The sequence below is a fragment of the Dipodomys spectabilis genome, unplaced genomic scaffold (genome assembly GCF_019054845.1).
Source record: "Dipodomys spectabilis isolate Male_0828 unplaced genomic scaffold, ASM1905484v1 ptg000032l, whole genome shotgun sequence".
Classification (NCBI taxonomy): domain Eukaryota; kingdom Metazoa; phylum Chordata; class Mammalia; order Rodentia; family Heteromyidae; genus Dipodomys; species Dipodomys spectabilis.
Window position 1 is genome coordinate 23,719,613 of NW_024870709.1, and position 14,377 is coordinate 23,733,989.

A 14,377-nucleotide genomic window follows, 5' to 3' on the forward strand; every position below is an offset into this window, starting at 1 on the left:
AGATATATATATACATATGTACAAACAAGATAAATACATATGGCATCACAAATGAATCTGAATGGCAGACTAAATTATCAAATATTAAATCATTTGACAGTAAATCTATTTTAATTCATATTTATGATAACAATCTTTCATATCCCCTACTGTTGGTCTTCCTTCATGTCCCTCTCCCCCGCATCCTCCATCATATCAAATTCTACTTTGTTGACTTCCAGGTTGAGCATAGGCTTGGTTACAAAGTAATCAATAGAGGCTTTGGACTCTAAAGGCAGACAAGTGGAAATATGTCTGTAAGAAACTAAGTCCACTGTAAACTTAGCACATATGGTGACAAGTATTATTATCTAAATGGCACTATGGGATAGTCTCTTAATAAATTCTTTTAAAGTGTCGTTTTAAGTTTTTTTAATCATTGCCTAATTTTTCTAGCAATGCTAGAGGGGATTTTTGTCCTTCAGAGACATCTAATTTTCACAAGTGAAAGGGAGACTTAGGGCTGGATGAGCAAAGCTACTGGCATCTGGTGGACACAGGCTAGAGAAGCTGCTCAGCCTTCTGACATACACAGAAGTCCTCCTAACAGAGACCTATCTGGCCTCAAATGGTGCTATGATTGAGAAACTGAGAAAACGTTGCTACCATCCAAAGACACTTACTCTAACTGAGATCAAGTTAGGTGTTGCAAATTAGCAGCCTGGTGCACTGAAAACTGTGCAGAAGATTTGCAAACTCACTATGGCCACTGGTTAGCTTGAATCAGATACATAATCCCTTTGAGGTTTCTTTCATAAAAACAAAAGGGAAAAATTGCACAAGGTGAATTGTCCCTACTTCCTAAGTTTGTGGTGTAGACACATCATCAAAAATTATCCCCCATCCCACCCCCCCCCACACACACACACACCTCAGTCTCTGAATCCTTCCTCCTGCTCCTGTCTTTGCCCTCTCGGTATCTCTACCCTGCCTGAGTCTTGGGTTTTCTTTTCAAATGCTTGATTCCTTTGGTGGCAAAGCTCAAGCTCAGGCTGGGAAGTGAGTCACCACCCAGCAGCGAAAGGAGCTTGTTTTTCTTTCTCTGAGTGCATTTCTTAATAATTTCAAGCCAGATCCTTCAGCGTTCCTTGCTTGGATCTTCTCTTAATGTCTAAGACACGCGGAAGAAAAAGAGCTGTGGCACCAAGACATTTTTTAATGATTAGGAAGGAAAGTTTTTCTTTTAATACCAAACATAACCAGAGGGCAAAGAAGCCCTAAACCCCTGTTACATAAGCAGATGCTAGAGGAACCCGCGGGAGTTGCGCTTTTTCTTTCCAGAAGCCAGATTGGGCTGATAGACCTAATGCCAAAAGTCAGCATCTCCCGATGCGATGCTGTGCCCGACAAGGCAAGCAAAGAGAACTTTCTAGTTAGGAAAAAAAAAAAAAGTATTGCCCAAAGTGGTGAATCCCAGGTGGGGCTGGGATTTACAGTGGGCAGGAGAGGAGAAACAGCTAGCTAGCTAGCGGCCGCTTCACCCCGTCCACCCAGCACAGAAACTGTGCCACCCGATGCCTAGACTCCGGGTTTAGATCTTCAGAACGACTACCTCTATTTAGCTTTTTCTAATTCACAGAAAACACCTTAGTGATCATAGTCACCCACAAATCCTCCCCAAGCAAAATCGGATGCTAATTTCCTCTCTCTCCCTCTTGCTCTCTCTCCCTTTCTCCCTCTTCCCTCCCTCCCTTCCCCTTTTCTCCCTCCTTCCTCCCCAAACTTCCCCCATCTGTGATCTAAGTCTAGATCCCTGTTTTATTTCTCCCTCCCTCTCTAGTTTCCACTCCGTCCTCTGCTGTCTCCCCGCCTCCCCCCTCCCCCCATCTCCCTACACACATCCCTGCTCTCTCCTTCCTCTGCAGGCTCCAGATCTGCCCTCCCCGCCCCTCCCCAGAGAAGTGTCCAGCTCCTCCCGGGGCTGCCCGCCCCGCGGACGCCCCGACACTCCTTCCTTGCCCACCTACTATGAGGAGCAGCCCCTCCCACCTGCCCATAAAAGCCAAGTGCATGTTACCAGCCGCGGGTCAGAGCACTTCCCCGGTCCTCTCCGTGGGAGCCCGTGGGAGCCCGAGAGCCTGTCTCCCTGATCTGACGTGCTCAAGGTAAGATAGCACTTGTGCAGGCAGCTGACCTCCTGTGGGTGGCTGCTGGCGAATAAGTTGCTTCTGGTCAAGGCGCTTACAGCTTGGTTAGAGTTAATTCTTAAGGATGCCAGATCAGCTGCTACTTGCTTAACTAGCAAATGGTTTGAAAACAACCTTCTGTTTGAACAGTAAAATTTCAACAACAGGAGGGGGAAAAAAACCTTTTTGGCAGAAACAGCGGCAGAAATATTACAAAACCTTTTTCTCTCTTAAATCACTTTTTCCTCTCTTTCTCACTGTTGCTGAAGTTAAAATGTATCTCTTGGAATGTTGAGCTGACCTTTTTTCATTGTATTTCCCGTATCAGTAGGGGCAAAGAAAACTTTGTCCCATTGTCAAAAATGTACTTTAAAAAGAACACAATTAGCTTCCTAAAAATAGCACAGTCAAAAGGTCTGCTAACAATTTTGTGATGTTTCCCAAACCCCCAAGACAGCTTCTGTGGGTTTAAAAAAAAAATCTTTCCAGGTTTAAGGGCTTGGAAAAAATGATGTGAACTGGTGCCCTTTGTCCAGGGAGAGTAATCAGGTGGCTAATAGATAGGAAAGAACAAATCCAAATTTACAAACTTGGGAAGGATGAGCTCTTCTACAGCTATCATTTTCACCAGGTCCTAAAATGTCAATTGTGTTTGGAAAGAAGAAAAATGTATAAAAAGAACTTCATGAATTTCTCTCTACACACCTCAACCATCAAGCATTTCAATATGCTTCAAAATGAGAGAAAAATACAGGCCAAATTATACAATATTTCTGTGTCCACCAGACTATTATTAAGATCAGCTAGAAGGGCTTCTGAAGGTTTCATCTTCCTTGACGCTGACTCTTCCTTCCTGTGGCAAATGAAAAATCTACCTGATTGGTTACTAATTCTCCTAGCTTCCCAATGGTTAAGCTAGATTCTTAGTGGGGAGGGGAAAATAAACGAATCTGTGTTCTAATAGTGAGGTAGAATGAGAACTGTGCACCTGTGAAAGGAAAAACATACTCCACAGCTACTTCTGTAAAAACCAGACTGTTGGTCCATAATGTTTGCCATCAAAATCTGTGGGTTGTGTGGGATGAAACTCTCTCATGTGGGAGAAAAACCCTCTTCAAATGTTTCCTCTGAAGAATTGCAAAAGCCATCTCAGAGCAGACAAACTGAAGCTGCCAGTCAGGAAAACAAACCACTATTTTAGCTCTTAAGGTACTTCAAGTAAGAAAAAACAGTTCACTTTTTCTTTTATGTTCATTGCTTTTATATTGTTTTACATAGGGAAAAAACTCACTGTAGATGTGGAAAATTCTACTCTGAACAATCAAAGAAAATGGAATTTATTAGAAACTTAACTGAGGGTCTTTCAAATAATTGCTCCTTATCTTTCAACTATGGAAAGGAAGGACAAAGATAGCTTAAAATTCTCTTTGGGATGGAAGGAATTCAATACTATTATTTAAATAAAAGAGTTACAAGTAAAGCTTTCTGTCATGTTAAATTGTTTTTTATTGGAAAAAAGTTGTTGCAAGAAAATGATATAAAATTACTATTGACCAAGATAATAGGTGACCTGAGCAACTTAAAATACCATCTCTCTTAAGCCCCAGTGCAGACTGTTTGCTTAATATTTGATGGACATGGGTGATTAACCATGACCAGAGCACAAGTATGGGACAAGGCCAAACCATGTAGCTGGTACTTCCAATTTCTTACTCCTTCCTTTATGGTAGTACTTGATTGCTGTCCATCTCTACTGGGTGAAAATACACTGTTTCATTCACAAGAACTCCCTGAGGGAAGTGTTCTAAAGGGAAAAATGTTCCACTGTCAAACAGCTCTCTGCTATTCCTAAATTTGGGGATGAAAGTATTCCATGAGAGTTTGCTTCTGGGTTTCTTGGCCACCATAAACTGACCAGCTGAACAGTTTAACAGTCACTGCCTTCCCCAGCCATCAGGTTCAAGCCCTAAGTAACTGGGTGAGATCATCTTAGATTACTCACGAGCTAACCCTCCCAGGGGACATTACCAGTCGAAGTGATTCCTTCCATAGGATACATATCAGGCAAGGTTGCATGACCTTTGTGAAGTTTTTAGAAATATCAGTGGTGAGGTTTCATGCAGGTGACCCAGTATTGCTCCTTTTGCACAGATAGGAAAGTGTGAATCTCCCATTTTGATATTATACAATTGATCCTGCATCAGATTGGTGGCCATGCCTTTCAACATCATTGCATCAGGCTCTGACAGCTTCCTTAATGTTTCTCAAAAAAGCAAATATGGATGCCTTTTCTCTTCTACTTGAGACACAGACAGGATACCCTGCTCATTTTGAAGACCTGCTATACCTAGAGAAACACATTTTTTTAGGTTTTCTACTATTGTTAAAATTACAAAATGTCATCATTTCCAAAATTAGAAAACTTTATGCTACTTTATTTCCATTTGTAAAAAAAATCAAGGATCTAGAGATAAAGTGAGTAAGAAGTTGAGAGGAAACTGAGAGAACCACACAAGTCTCAGAAATTAAATAAAATAAAACCTCTAGCCACCTTCATTTATGTGGAGTCCGGGGGGCAGGAGTGATGGAAAAGAGCAAAAAGCCATGTCTGCTCTTGGATTTTCTAAGGAACAGAACTATTGCCACTAATAGGTTAAGATCCATCTCATTAGACCTCTTTCTCTAACAGAATAAAACAGCTTAGCCCTAACAACCAAAATAATTTCATGTCTGCCCCACAGTAAAACCCACAGGAATTTATCAGTCATAATTTCAGAAGTTATATTACTAGTATACAACCCTCAAAACAGAGTTTTAACTGATGGATATGAAATGTCAATAAAACCAACTCCAACTCTCGTAACTAGCAATGTTGGGTAAGTATTTGGAAGTTGAAAGTTAGAAAACAGAAATGCACTACTTCTCCTTCATGGTCATTCAACTTGATGGCATAAGGCAACTTACAATGTGATTAAGATACAACCAAGATCTCCAAGTTCTGGTTCTCCAAGTAGCTGCCTGAGAAACAGACACAGGTGTCTCTTCAGGCCATAACTTGCTTCTCATCAATTGGACTCATAAGAATCTATGTGCATCATTTAAACAAGGCACAGATGTTATTCTAACTATTGAGAACAAAAGAAGAGGTTAAAGTGACAATGAGTGACTCTTGGAATTTAGGTAATCTTTCCAGCACAGTATAAAAAGGATCTCTCAAAACCTAAAGCATCAAGGAATTAGAAAGGAGGGATGGGGGAAGGGGGACAAAAACTGCTTACAAGTTGTTATCAAATGCTAAGAATCAAATAAAAAAGTAAAGTATCTTCTATTAACCTAGCAGTCATTAATAAGTGTTTACATCCTACAACACTACGTTATAGCTTTACTAACTACCCACTTTAGAGAGATAAGAAGGGTGAAGAGCGGGGAATGGTGGCTTCAGTAACTACTGTTGGGGGAAGGAAGTTCTTTATAGTCTTTCCTCAAGCAAAGAGATTTGTAGGAGAAAGTTGAAGGGAGCCATGGAAGAGCCAGGAGGGCTACAGGCTGGAAGGCCTCTGTACTCCAGACCCCAGGAAACCGCTGAATTGTATCAGATCAAACTGAAGTAAATAAAACAAACAAAAAAAATGCCCCCCCAAACTAAAGTCAGTGGCTAAAATGATAATGAATTCTAAGTTCGCAATGTTGCATAAGAGGAAAATCAACAGCTGAAGTTGTATATATTATTGAAACACACCTGATGATTCACCTTCAGTGTCCTCTATTTACTTTGCGCTCCCTTCCTAGAAAATGAAAATTGGCCTTTCTCCCTGGACTACAACCTTTTCAGGATATGCAGCTGCAATCCCAGTTCCTCTGTGCCATTGTTTTCTTTTAGTAGAAGAAATTTCTTCCACTCCTATATATCCAGCTTTTGAAGTAGAACTCATACTTGAGGCGTTTCTCATAACTCAAAATCTCCTCTTACTGCTCTCAAATAGGATATACATTTTCACCCCATCAAGTAAAAAAGAGGTTCATGTTTTTCTAAACTTGAATTTATATGCCTTAGAGGAAAGAATATTTCCAATTGTTCCTTGCCTCTGATAAATTCCCTTAAGATGAGGTTTCTAAACATTTTTATTCCTGTCCTAACTTCTTGAGGATTAAACAGAATTTAGAGAATCCAACACATAAAGGCTGGGAGGGACTTTAGCTCTGATAGTAACTAAAAGTTTGTTTTATAGATGGAAAAGGTCAGAAAGATGGATGTTTTCCCCAAGATTACTCCAACTAGCATAGTACAAGGCTAGGGCTCATGTAGATGAACTCCTCAGTCAGGGAATAGCTGAATAACTGAAATGTGTTTCCCCCATACAATGTGAATCTAGGACGTTACTTCTAAAGGGTTCTGTAGAAACAGAGGATTGCTCCACAGCTACCCCTCTAGGTAAGAATATCTAGGCAAAAATTGATACATTCCTTACCACCATCACAATGACCTTGTAAGGTTTTTTACCACTCCAAAACCTGGAACAAAATAACTGCTGGACAAATCTGTATTGAGTGTGGGAGTTAATGAAAACTAAGGAGCTAAGTGTAATAAAAAGCAATCTTCTTAACTCCTCCAATAAAAGCTTCTTTAAGAAATGTGTAAGCACATATAGTTACTGAAATTACAAATGTATCAAGATTAAGATTTCCTCACTTTTGGAAGCATAGGAAAGATTATTTAGCCTTATCTATGTCCTGGCATTTCTCTGCCTGCACTCCCCTATTTAACTCTTTCTTTCCTTTACCTAGTTCTAGGAATTATACTCTTTTTTTTTTCTTGGCAGCATGCTTAAGATCTAGTGGCAGAACAATTTTTATGTGGTCAGAACAAACACATTAGTATGTTATCATTTCTCCCTCTTCCCTTCTTCAGCAAGTTAACCACATTATTCTTGCCCAAGTATTTTTAGAAGAATAGCAGAATTTTTTACATAACAGATCATCAAGGAAGCCACGGAGGACTAGCACGCTGATTAGGTGGTACAGTATAGGCATGAGATGGGTTATGATGAAGGGGAGGACTGAGCAAAAGAAACCTCAAACAACAGAGATAAGATGGTGCAGTGCTGAGATTTTACACCTCTGAAACAAGCAAGAGAAATGTGAGGGGCTGAAGAAGAGACTAATGATTGTCTAAACCTAAGCCTTCTATTTTACAGATGAATTTTTGTTGGTATCTGAATTCTTCAATGACAGTACCTCTTGAGGACTGGCTCATCCTGGTAAAAGATTTACAAGCTTTTCATCCATTAAAATTCTTCCTTACCTTGACTAGATTTTTACTGGTAAAAGAGCCTTATTTGACTGTAATTTAGGTTTTACTATGACCCAGGATTATAATCCCATGGATATCATGACACCTAAATGTTCTCTGCTGAGGTTAAAAGCATAATTGCTGGTAACACACCAAGTTAGCCCACCACAGAAAGTGATGATGGTAGAAGAGAATATTCTTCTATCATTTCTGGAAACAATTTACTTTGAATAAGTGAACAGATGTTGCACCAGATCCTTTTCCACTTTCCTCAAGCATGTCTGGCAATTGTTTGCATATCTTTGAAACAGTAATTCTATTTCTGACGTTGATTTATTGTATATTACGATTTACATAGTCGAGGACTAAGTTGAAGCATCATTGTGAAAACATTCTCTTAAGCCTTTCTTGAAGACTGTGCCTCTTGCACTCCCCATTGGCGTGTTTACATCACAGGCTTTGGCTCATGAATGTGCTGACACCAAAGACAATAAGTTCATGTGTTACTTCTCCGACTCTAACTGAATAAGCCTCTAACTGAATAGCCTGTGGGTGTCAGCTATTGGCTTCTCCAGAAAATCACACGGATCCAGTCTGTTAGGGACCTCCTAACATAAAACAGCAATTTTTCCTAGAAGTGTGGGCCAATGGCTTCCATATTGACTTCATGTACTAGGCTAACTAGGGCTGGTTTATACTATCTGGCAGCAGAAGGTTCTGCTGTTCAACAACAAGTCTCTTAATCTTCAAGTGTTGGCTTAATAGATGTCGATAGGGCAACAAGGACCCAATTTTGTGAACCGCCATCATTTTGATGTAGATGCCCCAACTATCACACCATGCGTACTCTTACAGTAAATCTAAAACTAGCTCACAAAGTCAAAGGGATAACTGTACATGCTAATAGTTCTTTAAGGAGCTCTACCTAGTGACTGCCAAGGTCTTGAAGTCTCAGAGTCATGGCATTCATGAAAGCAATCAATCCAAGCAAGCCACCTCTTATTAAAAGGCCAAGAAGTACATGAAGGGAGACATTAGATGGAGCTAAAAAATAGCCAACATTGTTGAGGTTGGAAGAATGGGCGAAGAAAAAGGATCTGCCGCATAATGTGCTATTGAGTCCACAATTCCTAGCCTCTAAATGACATGGTTGCTTCTCCCTTCCAACTTCCAAATTATTCCAATCCCCAGCTACCCATCTAAGTGGAAAGAGAGGCTGTTCACCAGTAGAGGGAGGTAAGAGGCTGAGTGTCTCAGGAGAAAAACCAGACCTGTTGCCAGAGAACCCTTTAGATGTGAGTTGTTCTGATTAAAAGCAGAATAAGGTGTTCATTGTAACCAGTGGCTAACATGTTCCTCAAATTGTTAGTTTTCTTTTGCTAAAAAAATTCTTAATTTAAGCCACTTAGGATAAATCACCCACATTTCAGCAATGCCAGAAATGTCTGGACTTGCAGAAGTTTGTTTGAAAGAAAACCAAAGCAATCAGAGAAAATGGTCTTTCCAACACCACCACCAGCCAAAACTGAATCTAAATGCTTAGTTTGGTAATAAACAAACTCTAGCTTTTGGGGGGGTTAATGAGACGCAAGCACAGAGTGGGTAAAAGATGACTCTACCCTAGCTGTTAGCAGATAGAGAGGAGGAAACTGGGAGAGAGGAGAGACAGAAATGGACCAAACTTCTCTAAGATGACAGAGAACCTGCTCCCCTGGAGCTAGGTCTCCCCAGGGAGCAGCTGAGGTCTTGCCTAGACCAAAGCAAATACCTTTCTGTTGAACATTTCCATTGCACAGCTGTGTGGGGATGACTTGTTAAGACTTGAGACACTTGCAAAATTCAGAACCCTTTGGGGAGCTAGAGATCAATTAGAACCATAAAAAAAATCCTTGGCACACCAGAGAAGGACTGCTTGCCTTATAAAAAATTATGACATTCACAGCAAAATAGAGCAATCCTCTCTCTCTCTCAGAGTCTGTCTGATGTCAATGGAGATGAAGTTACAAAGTTGGTATGCATGTGGCCCAGAATCCACCATTTCAGAAAGTCATTATTTTAATTTTAAAAAATCCAAGCCACACACACTTACATGCAAAGTCACTAATCATATCATAACCTTTATTTGTCTTAAAAAATAACAATTCCTAATCACTGTCTTACCATTTAGAGAAACGTAGGGGTCTTTTTGGTACTTTTCATAATGATGCTACTTAAGCATGCATTGTTTTTTATTTAATATGCTAAATGGAAATGGCTTAGGGTATAAAGTTTTAAATAGTTACACAACCTTCCAAGACCTAGCAAGAAGATTCTTGTTTCTTATAATACAGATGATAATATCAAATCCCTTAAAAGTTCCAGATAAGGTCAAAGGTAAGTGGAAAGGGGAAGAGAAACAAGGTTGTGTTTTAGAGAAGCTCAAAGGCCTATTTGTTTACTGATCTACATTTTGATAACTGTCAAAGGGCCATTTCTCACACTAAAATAAAGTATAATCCAAAAAACTATTTTAACCGAAAGAAAGATAATTTTAATAGTAACTATTATATTGTGTAAAATTGCGGTATTCTCCCTCTTCAACACTCTAGAATTCTTTTTTTAAGCCACTAGCTGGGATGTAGGTGTTTTTTATGGCATTATGGGTGTTATATTTCCTGGGATTTGGATGACCAATCTCCCTCACCATGAGCATCTCCTGACGTTGGTATTCTATGGAACTGCTTGACAACAGCTTAAGAATCATTATTTCAAGATTCCCTTTAATCTGGTTATTTTCTGTGTGGCTCATTATTATGTAATACACATTGGATGTGTATATAAAATAAGAAACAATCCCAATCATGGTAGATTTATTAATACCAGCAAAATAAACAAAAGAAGCAAATGGACATACCTTATTCTATGCTTCAGTTTTCTATAGTAGTAGTAGCAATAGTAGCAGAATTCTCTCTCCCTCCCTCAAACGTTCCCTTTTCAGTCCTTATTTCAACCAAACAGAATTTTTCAGAACATTGGACAAATTGAATTTGTCTCTTCCTTCTTTCTTTTCAATAGTTTATTATAAGTGACCAATAAGTTCAATAAACAAAGAGCTTAGAAAATTCTGTGAACTAGCTCATTAATTTCTGAACTGACAATTTTGTTTTATCCTTACCACTATTTATTAACTGAGATCATAGTTATTAACTGGGATCATTAGTCAAATGTCCTTTTGGATCATTTGCCGTCCCAATATGAACAAGGAACTAATTTCAGTAATAGGACCCTACTGCTTTTTAGTCTAATTTACTACATCTGCAATTATTTGAGTTTATTTTTGGCATTCAGACATGCTGCCCTATAAAATTTACTATTTCTCTTAAGGATTTACTTTAAGGGTTGTTTTTCCCCTCCAAACGTTAGCACTTAAGTGGCAGTATTGCAAAAGTGACAGAACTGAGCAGCCCCTTCTCTATTAACAAATGAATGTCTCGTCGTCATCCAAAAGCAGAGTGAAACCAGATCTCATCTCTAATAGTTATAGTAATTGTTGCTGTTAATTAAATGTCCAACAGTCCAAGCCATCTCTCTCATATCAACACTAAAAGCACTAATCTCATTCCCAGCTTAACCATAAGAGAAACTGAGCTTCTGCATGGTCAAGGCCAAGCAACTTTGCCTAGGGCCACTCAGCTTGGAAGCAACTGAGTTTGTATTTCCATCCAGATCCCACGCTCTTTGTGTTTTCCATCCACATCCCCCTGCTCTGTGCTGCCTCTCATGATGTCTTGTTCTATCACTAAGGGGAGGGTAAAAAAAAAACCTCAATTCTCTGTGACAACATCTCTGACTCATAAAGTGAGAGAATTCCAGTGGCTTTGTTCCTAGATGCTGCTGACTGGACCTGTTTTTTATTTAATACTGAAATTTTTATTTCTTTTTCTTTTCTTTTTTTAAAACTCAATGAAGGCTGCCTTTTGGAGCCAAAAAAGTAAAAAGCTTTGTAAATAGAAAATGAAGAAGAAGAAGAAGAAAAAAGAAACTATCATTTCTCTCTGGAATTTCTTTTTCACATTTTAAAAGACTTTCTTCATGAACTCCCCAAGTGATCACAGGTTGTTTGGCACCAGTCTGGTAAGGTGAATAACAGCCTAGCATGTCATTTTTAAGACAGTTGACATTTCCTCGATCATTTGGTTTGGTATTACTGTAACTATCATCAACGACAAGGGTCAAAGCAATTAAAAAGATTCAATCCCTGTGAGTCACTTGGGTAAGTGTCTAGGTTGGCAACACCTGTTGCTTACCCTGAAGGTCAGAACCCTTTCTATGAACCCTTTCTTTGTGTCTCAATGAAGACAAAAGATGAAACAAAGTCTTAGCTCTTTTTCTATGGTCATGGCCCTATTCCATACATTCTTTTGGCTTCTATACTTAATCTTCCCTTTCTAAATGTACTATTCCTTCATGCAATTGATTGGCTTAATCTGTACATTCTAGCCAGCCTGCCCAGGTGCCCTATGCACCTCTTTCAGCCTCCCTAGCACGCTATGTAGAGTCTTGCCACAGTGGTTTTGATTCAGATAACTACACTATGTGTGCATCCAGCTCCTTGCAGAAGGATTCAGGACTTATCTCTATCTTCTCAATGCTTGGCATGTTATAGAACTTCGTAACTATAAAAAAAAGGCAAAGAGAAAAAAATAGCAATGGGGAATAAATGAGGAGACTAGCAAATTAAAAGAATGTATGTGTGTGTGTATATATTTATATATATTATAGATTGTCCCATTTAAGTCCTATTAGATGATAATATGTTTACATTATATAATCAGAATATTTTCAGATATGATAGAAATGATTTCCCATTATGCAAAGTTGCTTGACTGAAATGACTACCTAAGAAAGAATGACAGTTCTGGATAAAATTCAAAATACTCTGAATTCTCCCTAGTCTTCATAAAAAGACCTAAAACTGACCCCTAGCTTCTTTATGGTTATCTAAAGTGACTCAGAACTGAGCCTCTGTATCTTCTTTTCTTCCCATCTGATAACATGAATACACATATTCTCATTCTAACACACATATGTTCTCATCCCAACATATACACACACACACACACACACACACACAGAGTATAGACACATACCCATACACGGTGTAACTAGGATCTGACTCAATTTTGAAGTTAACTATGGGGCATGAGATGAACTACTTTTGTCATGCTAATATTAAATTTTGGCTTCCTGTATACCAAATGGCAAAAAGAAAACCTTTTGTTGGTGGTATTGTTTCAGGACTGTCAGTAGATCTAAAATATATGCAAAAATAAAATAAAATATATGCAAAAAGTTTTCAATGACAGTATGATACATAGAACAAACACCTTGACTAACAAGTCCCTCAAATTATCTCACTTAGTCTATCATTCTGAGGTCCTCATTGTCCTCCAATTTATAACAGGAATTGGAACTATGACAAATGAGCTAATATTCTCTCAAATAGTCCTTTTACTTTAAAAAAAATAAACTTGTTCCCCACTTTCCTTTTTATTTGTCAAAATAGTAATTCCATGGACTTATTCAAACCTTCTTACATATTAGAGCCTATCTTGATGCCTTCCTGTTTTAAACTGACAGTTACTACAAATTCTAATAATACATTGGCTGTTTTCAGTCCTCTCAGTAACAGTTTTCACAAGAAGGGAAATCTATACCTGAGCTGTCTAAAACAGTAATACCAGCCATATATGGCTACTTATCACTTATAATGGACACTTATAATTCCACAGAAGTACTGAATTATTTTAAAGTTGAACAGCTCCATAAAGCTACTTGCTACTGTGTCAGATAATGAGAAATATTTATTTTTTCATTGCTAGGGCTTGTATTCCTTGGAGAGAATAAATATTATTGGAACTAATAAGATGTGCTTTTTAAAACATATTCCCAGGGCTGGGGAGTTGGCTCAGTGGTAGAATGCTTGCCTCACATACATGAGGCTCTGTGTTCAATTCCTCAATACCACATAGCAGAAAAAAGCCAGAAGTGGCATTGTAGCTCAAGTGGTAGGGCTCTAACCTTGAGCTGAAGAGCTGAGGGACAGCGCCCAGTCCCAGAGTTCAGGCCCCATGACTGACCAAAAAATAAAATAAAATAAAACATATTCCCAGATAGTGCTTGTGACTACAGTAGGGTTTGTTAAATATTGCAATCGATGCATTGATTGACTACTGTTTTTGCTGCTGTTATATCTTAAAGAAGTCCTGCCCATTACAGGTTCATAATATACAAATGCTACTTTGGTTAATTTTCTCTGAATTGTTTAAAATCCCTTAGAATTTTACCATTATGCTACTTGAACCCTTCCTCATGACATAAACAAAAAGAACAGATTACAGTTATTTGAACTGAACCTCTGAATGAGAAAGCTCCATTATTTATTGCTATTTCTTCTCTTCCATTTGGAGGAAAGGAATAATTATGAACCTAATGAGAGATGTGATTGCTTCAGACATTAATATGATCATATCTGCAGAGAAAGACACAAGTTCAGCTAACAGATTTGCTGTTGTTTTCTCCTAAAACCTCATCTGAAGGGAAACAATTCTGCATCATAGATTTCCAGGTGTTTTTTTTTTCTCTCTCTCTCTCCTTTCCTGCATCTTGCCTTGAACAATGGGAGGCACTGTGAGGTCAGGGGAGGTAGCATGTCTTAGGAATTTGACAGTGAAATGCCCCTGGCATTTCCTGGTTCATTCATGACCTTCAGCAACCATCACCCAACTGACCAGCCATGCCATAAAGCCAAGAGGCAGATGATCAACAACCTGGCTACACATTAGATTCTAAATTATTTTTTAATCTTTCAGAAAACAAACCTAAATGAGTCTGTAAATGCAACAGTTAACAAAGATGTTAAATGATTTCAGAGGTTGGCCAC

At 38.7% G+C, this 14,377-nt stretch overlaps 1 protein-coding gene across 2 annotated transcripts in view; it reads left to right on the plus strand.

Annotated features, from left to right (window-relative positions):
* The first annotated feature begins 2,056 nt into the window (after positions 1-2,056).
* Positions 2,057-14,377, plus strand: part of Col8a1 (collagen type VIII alpha 1 chain) — a 134,777-nt gene continuing 122,456 nt past the window's right edge. For both annotated transcript variants that reach the window (XM_042677027.1, XM_042677028.1), the window contains exon 1: positions 2,057-2,144. The gene's annotated coding sequence lies outside the window, so the exon portion shown is untranslated. The remainder of the gene's footprint in view (positions 2,145-14,377) is intronic.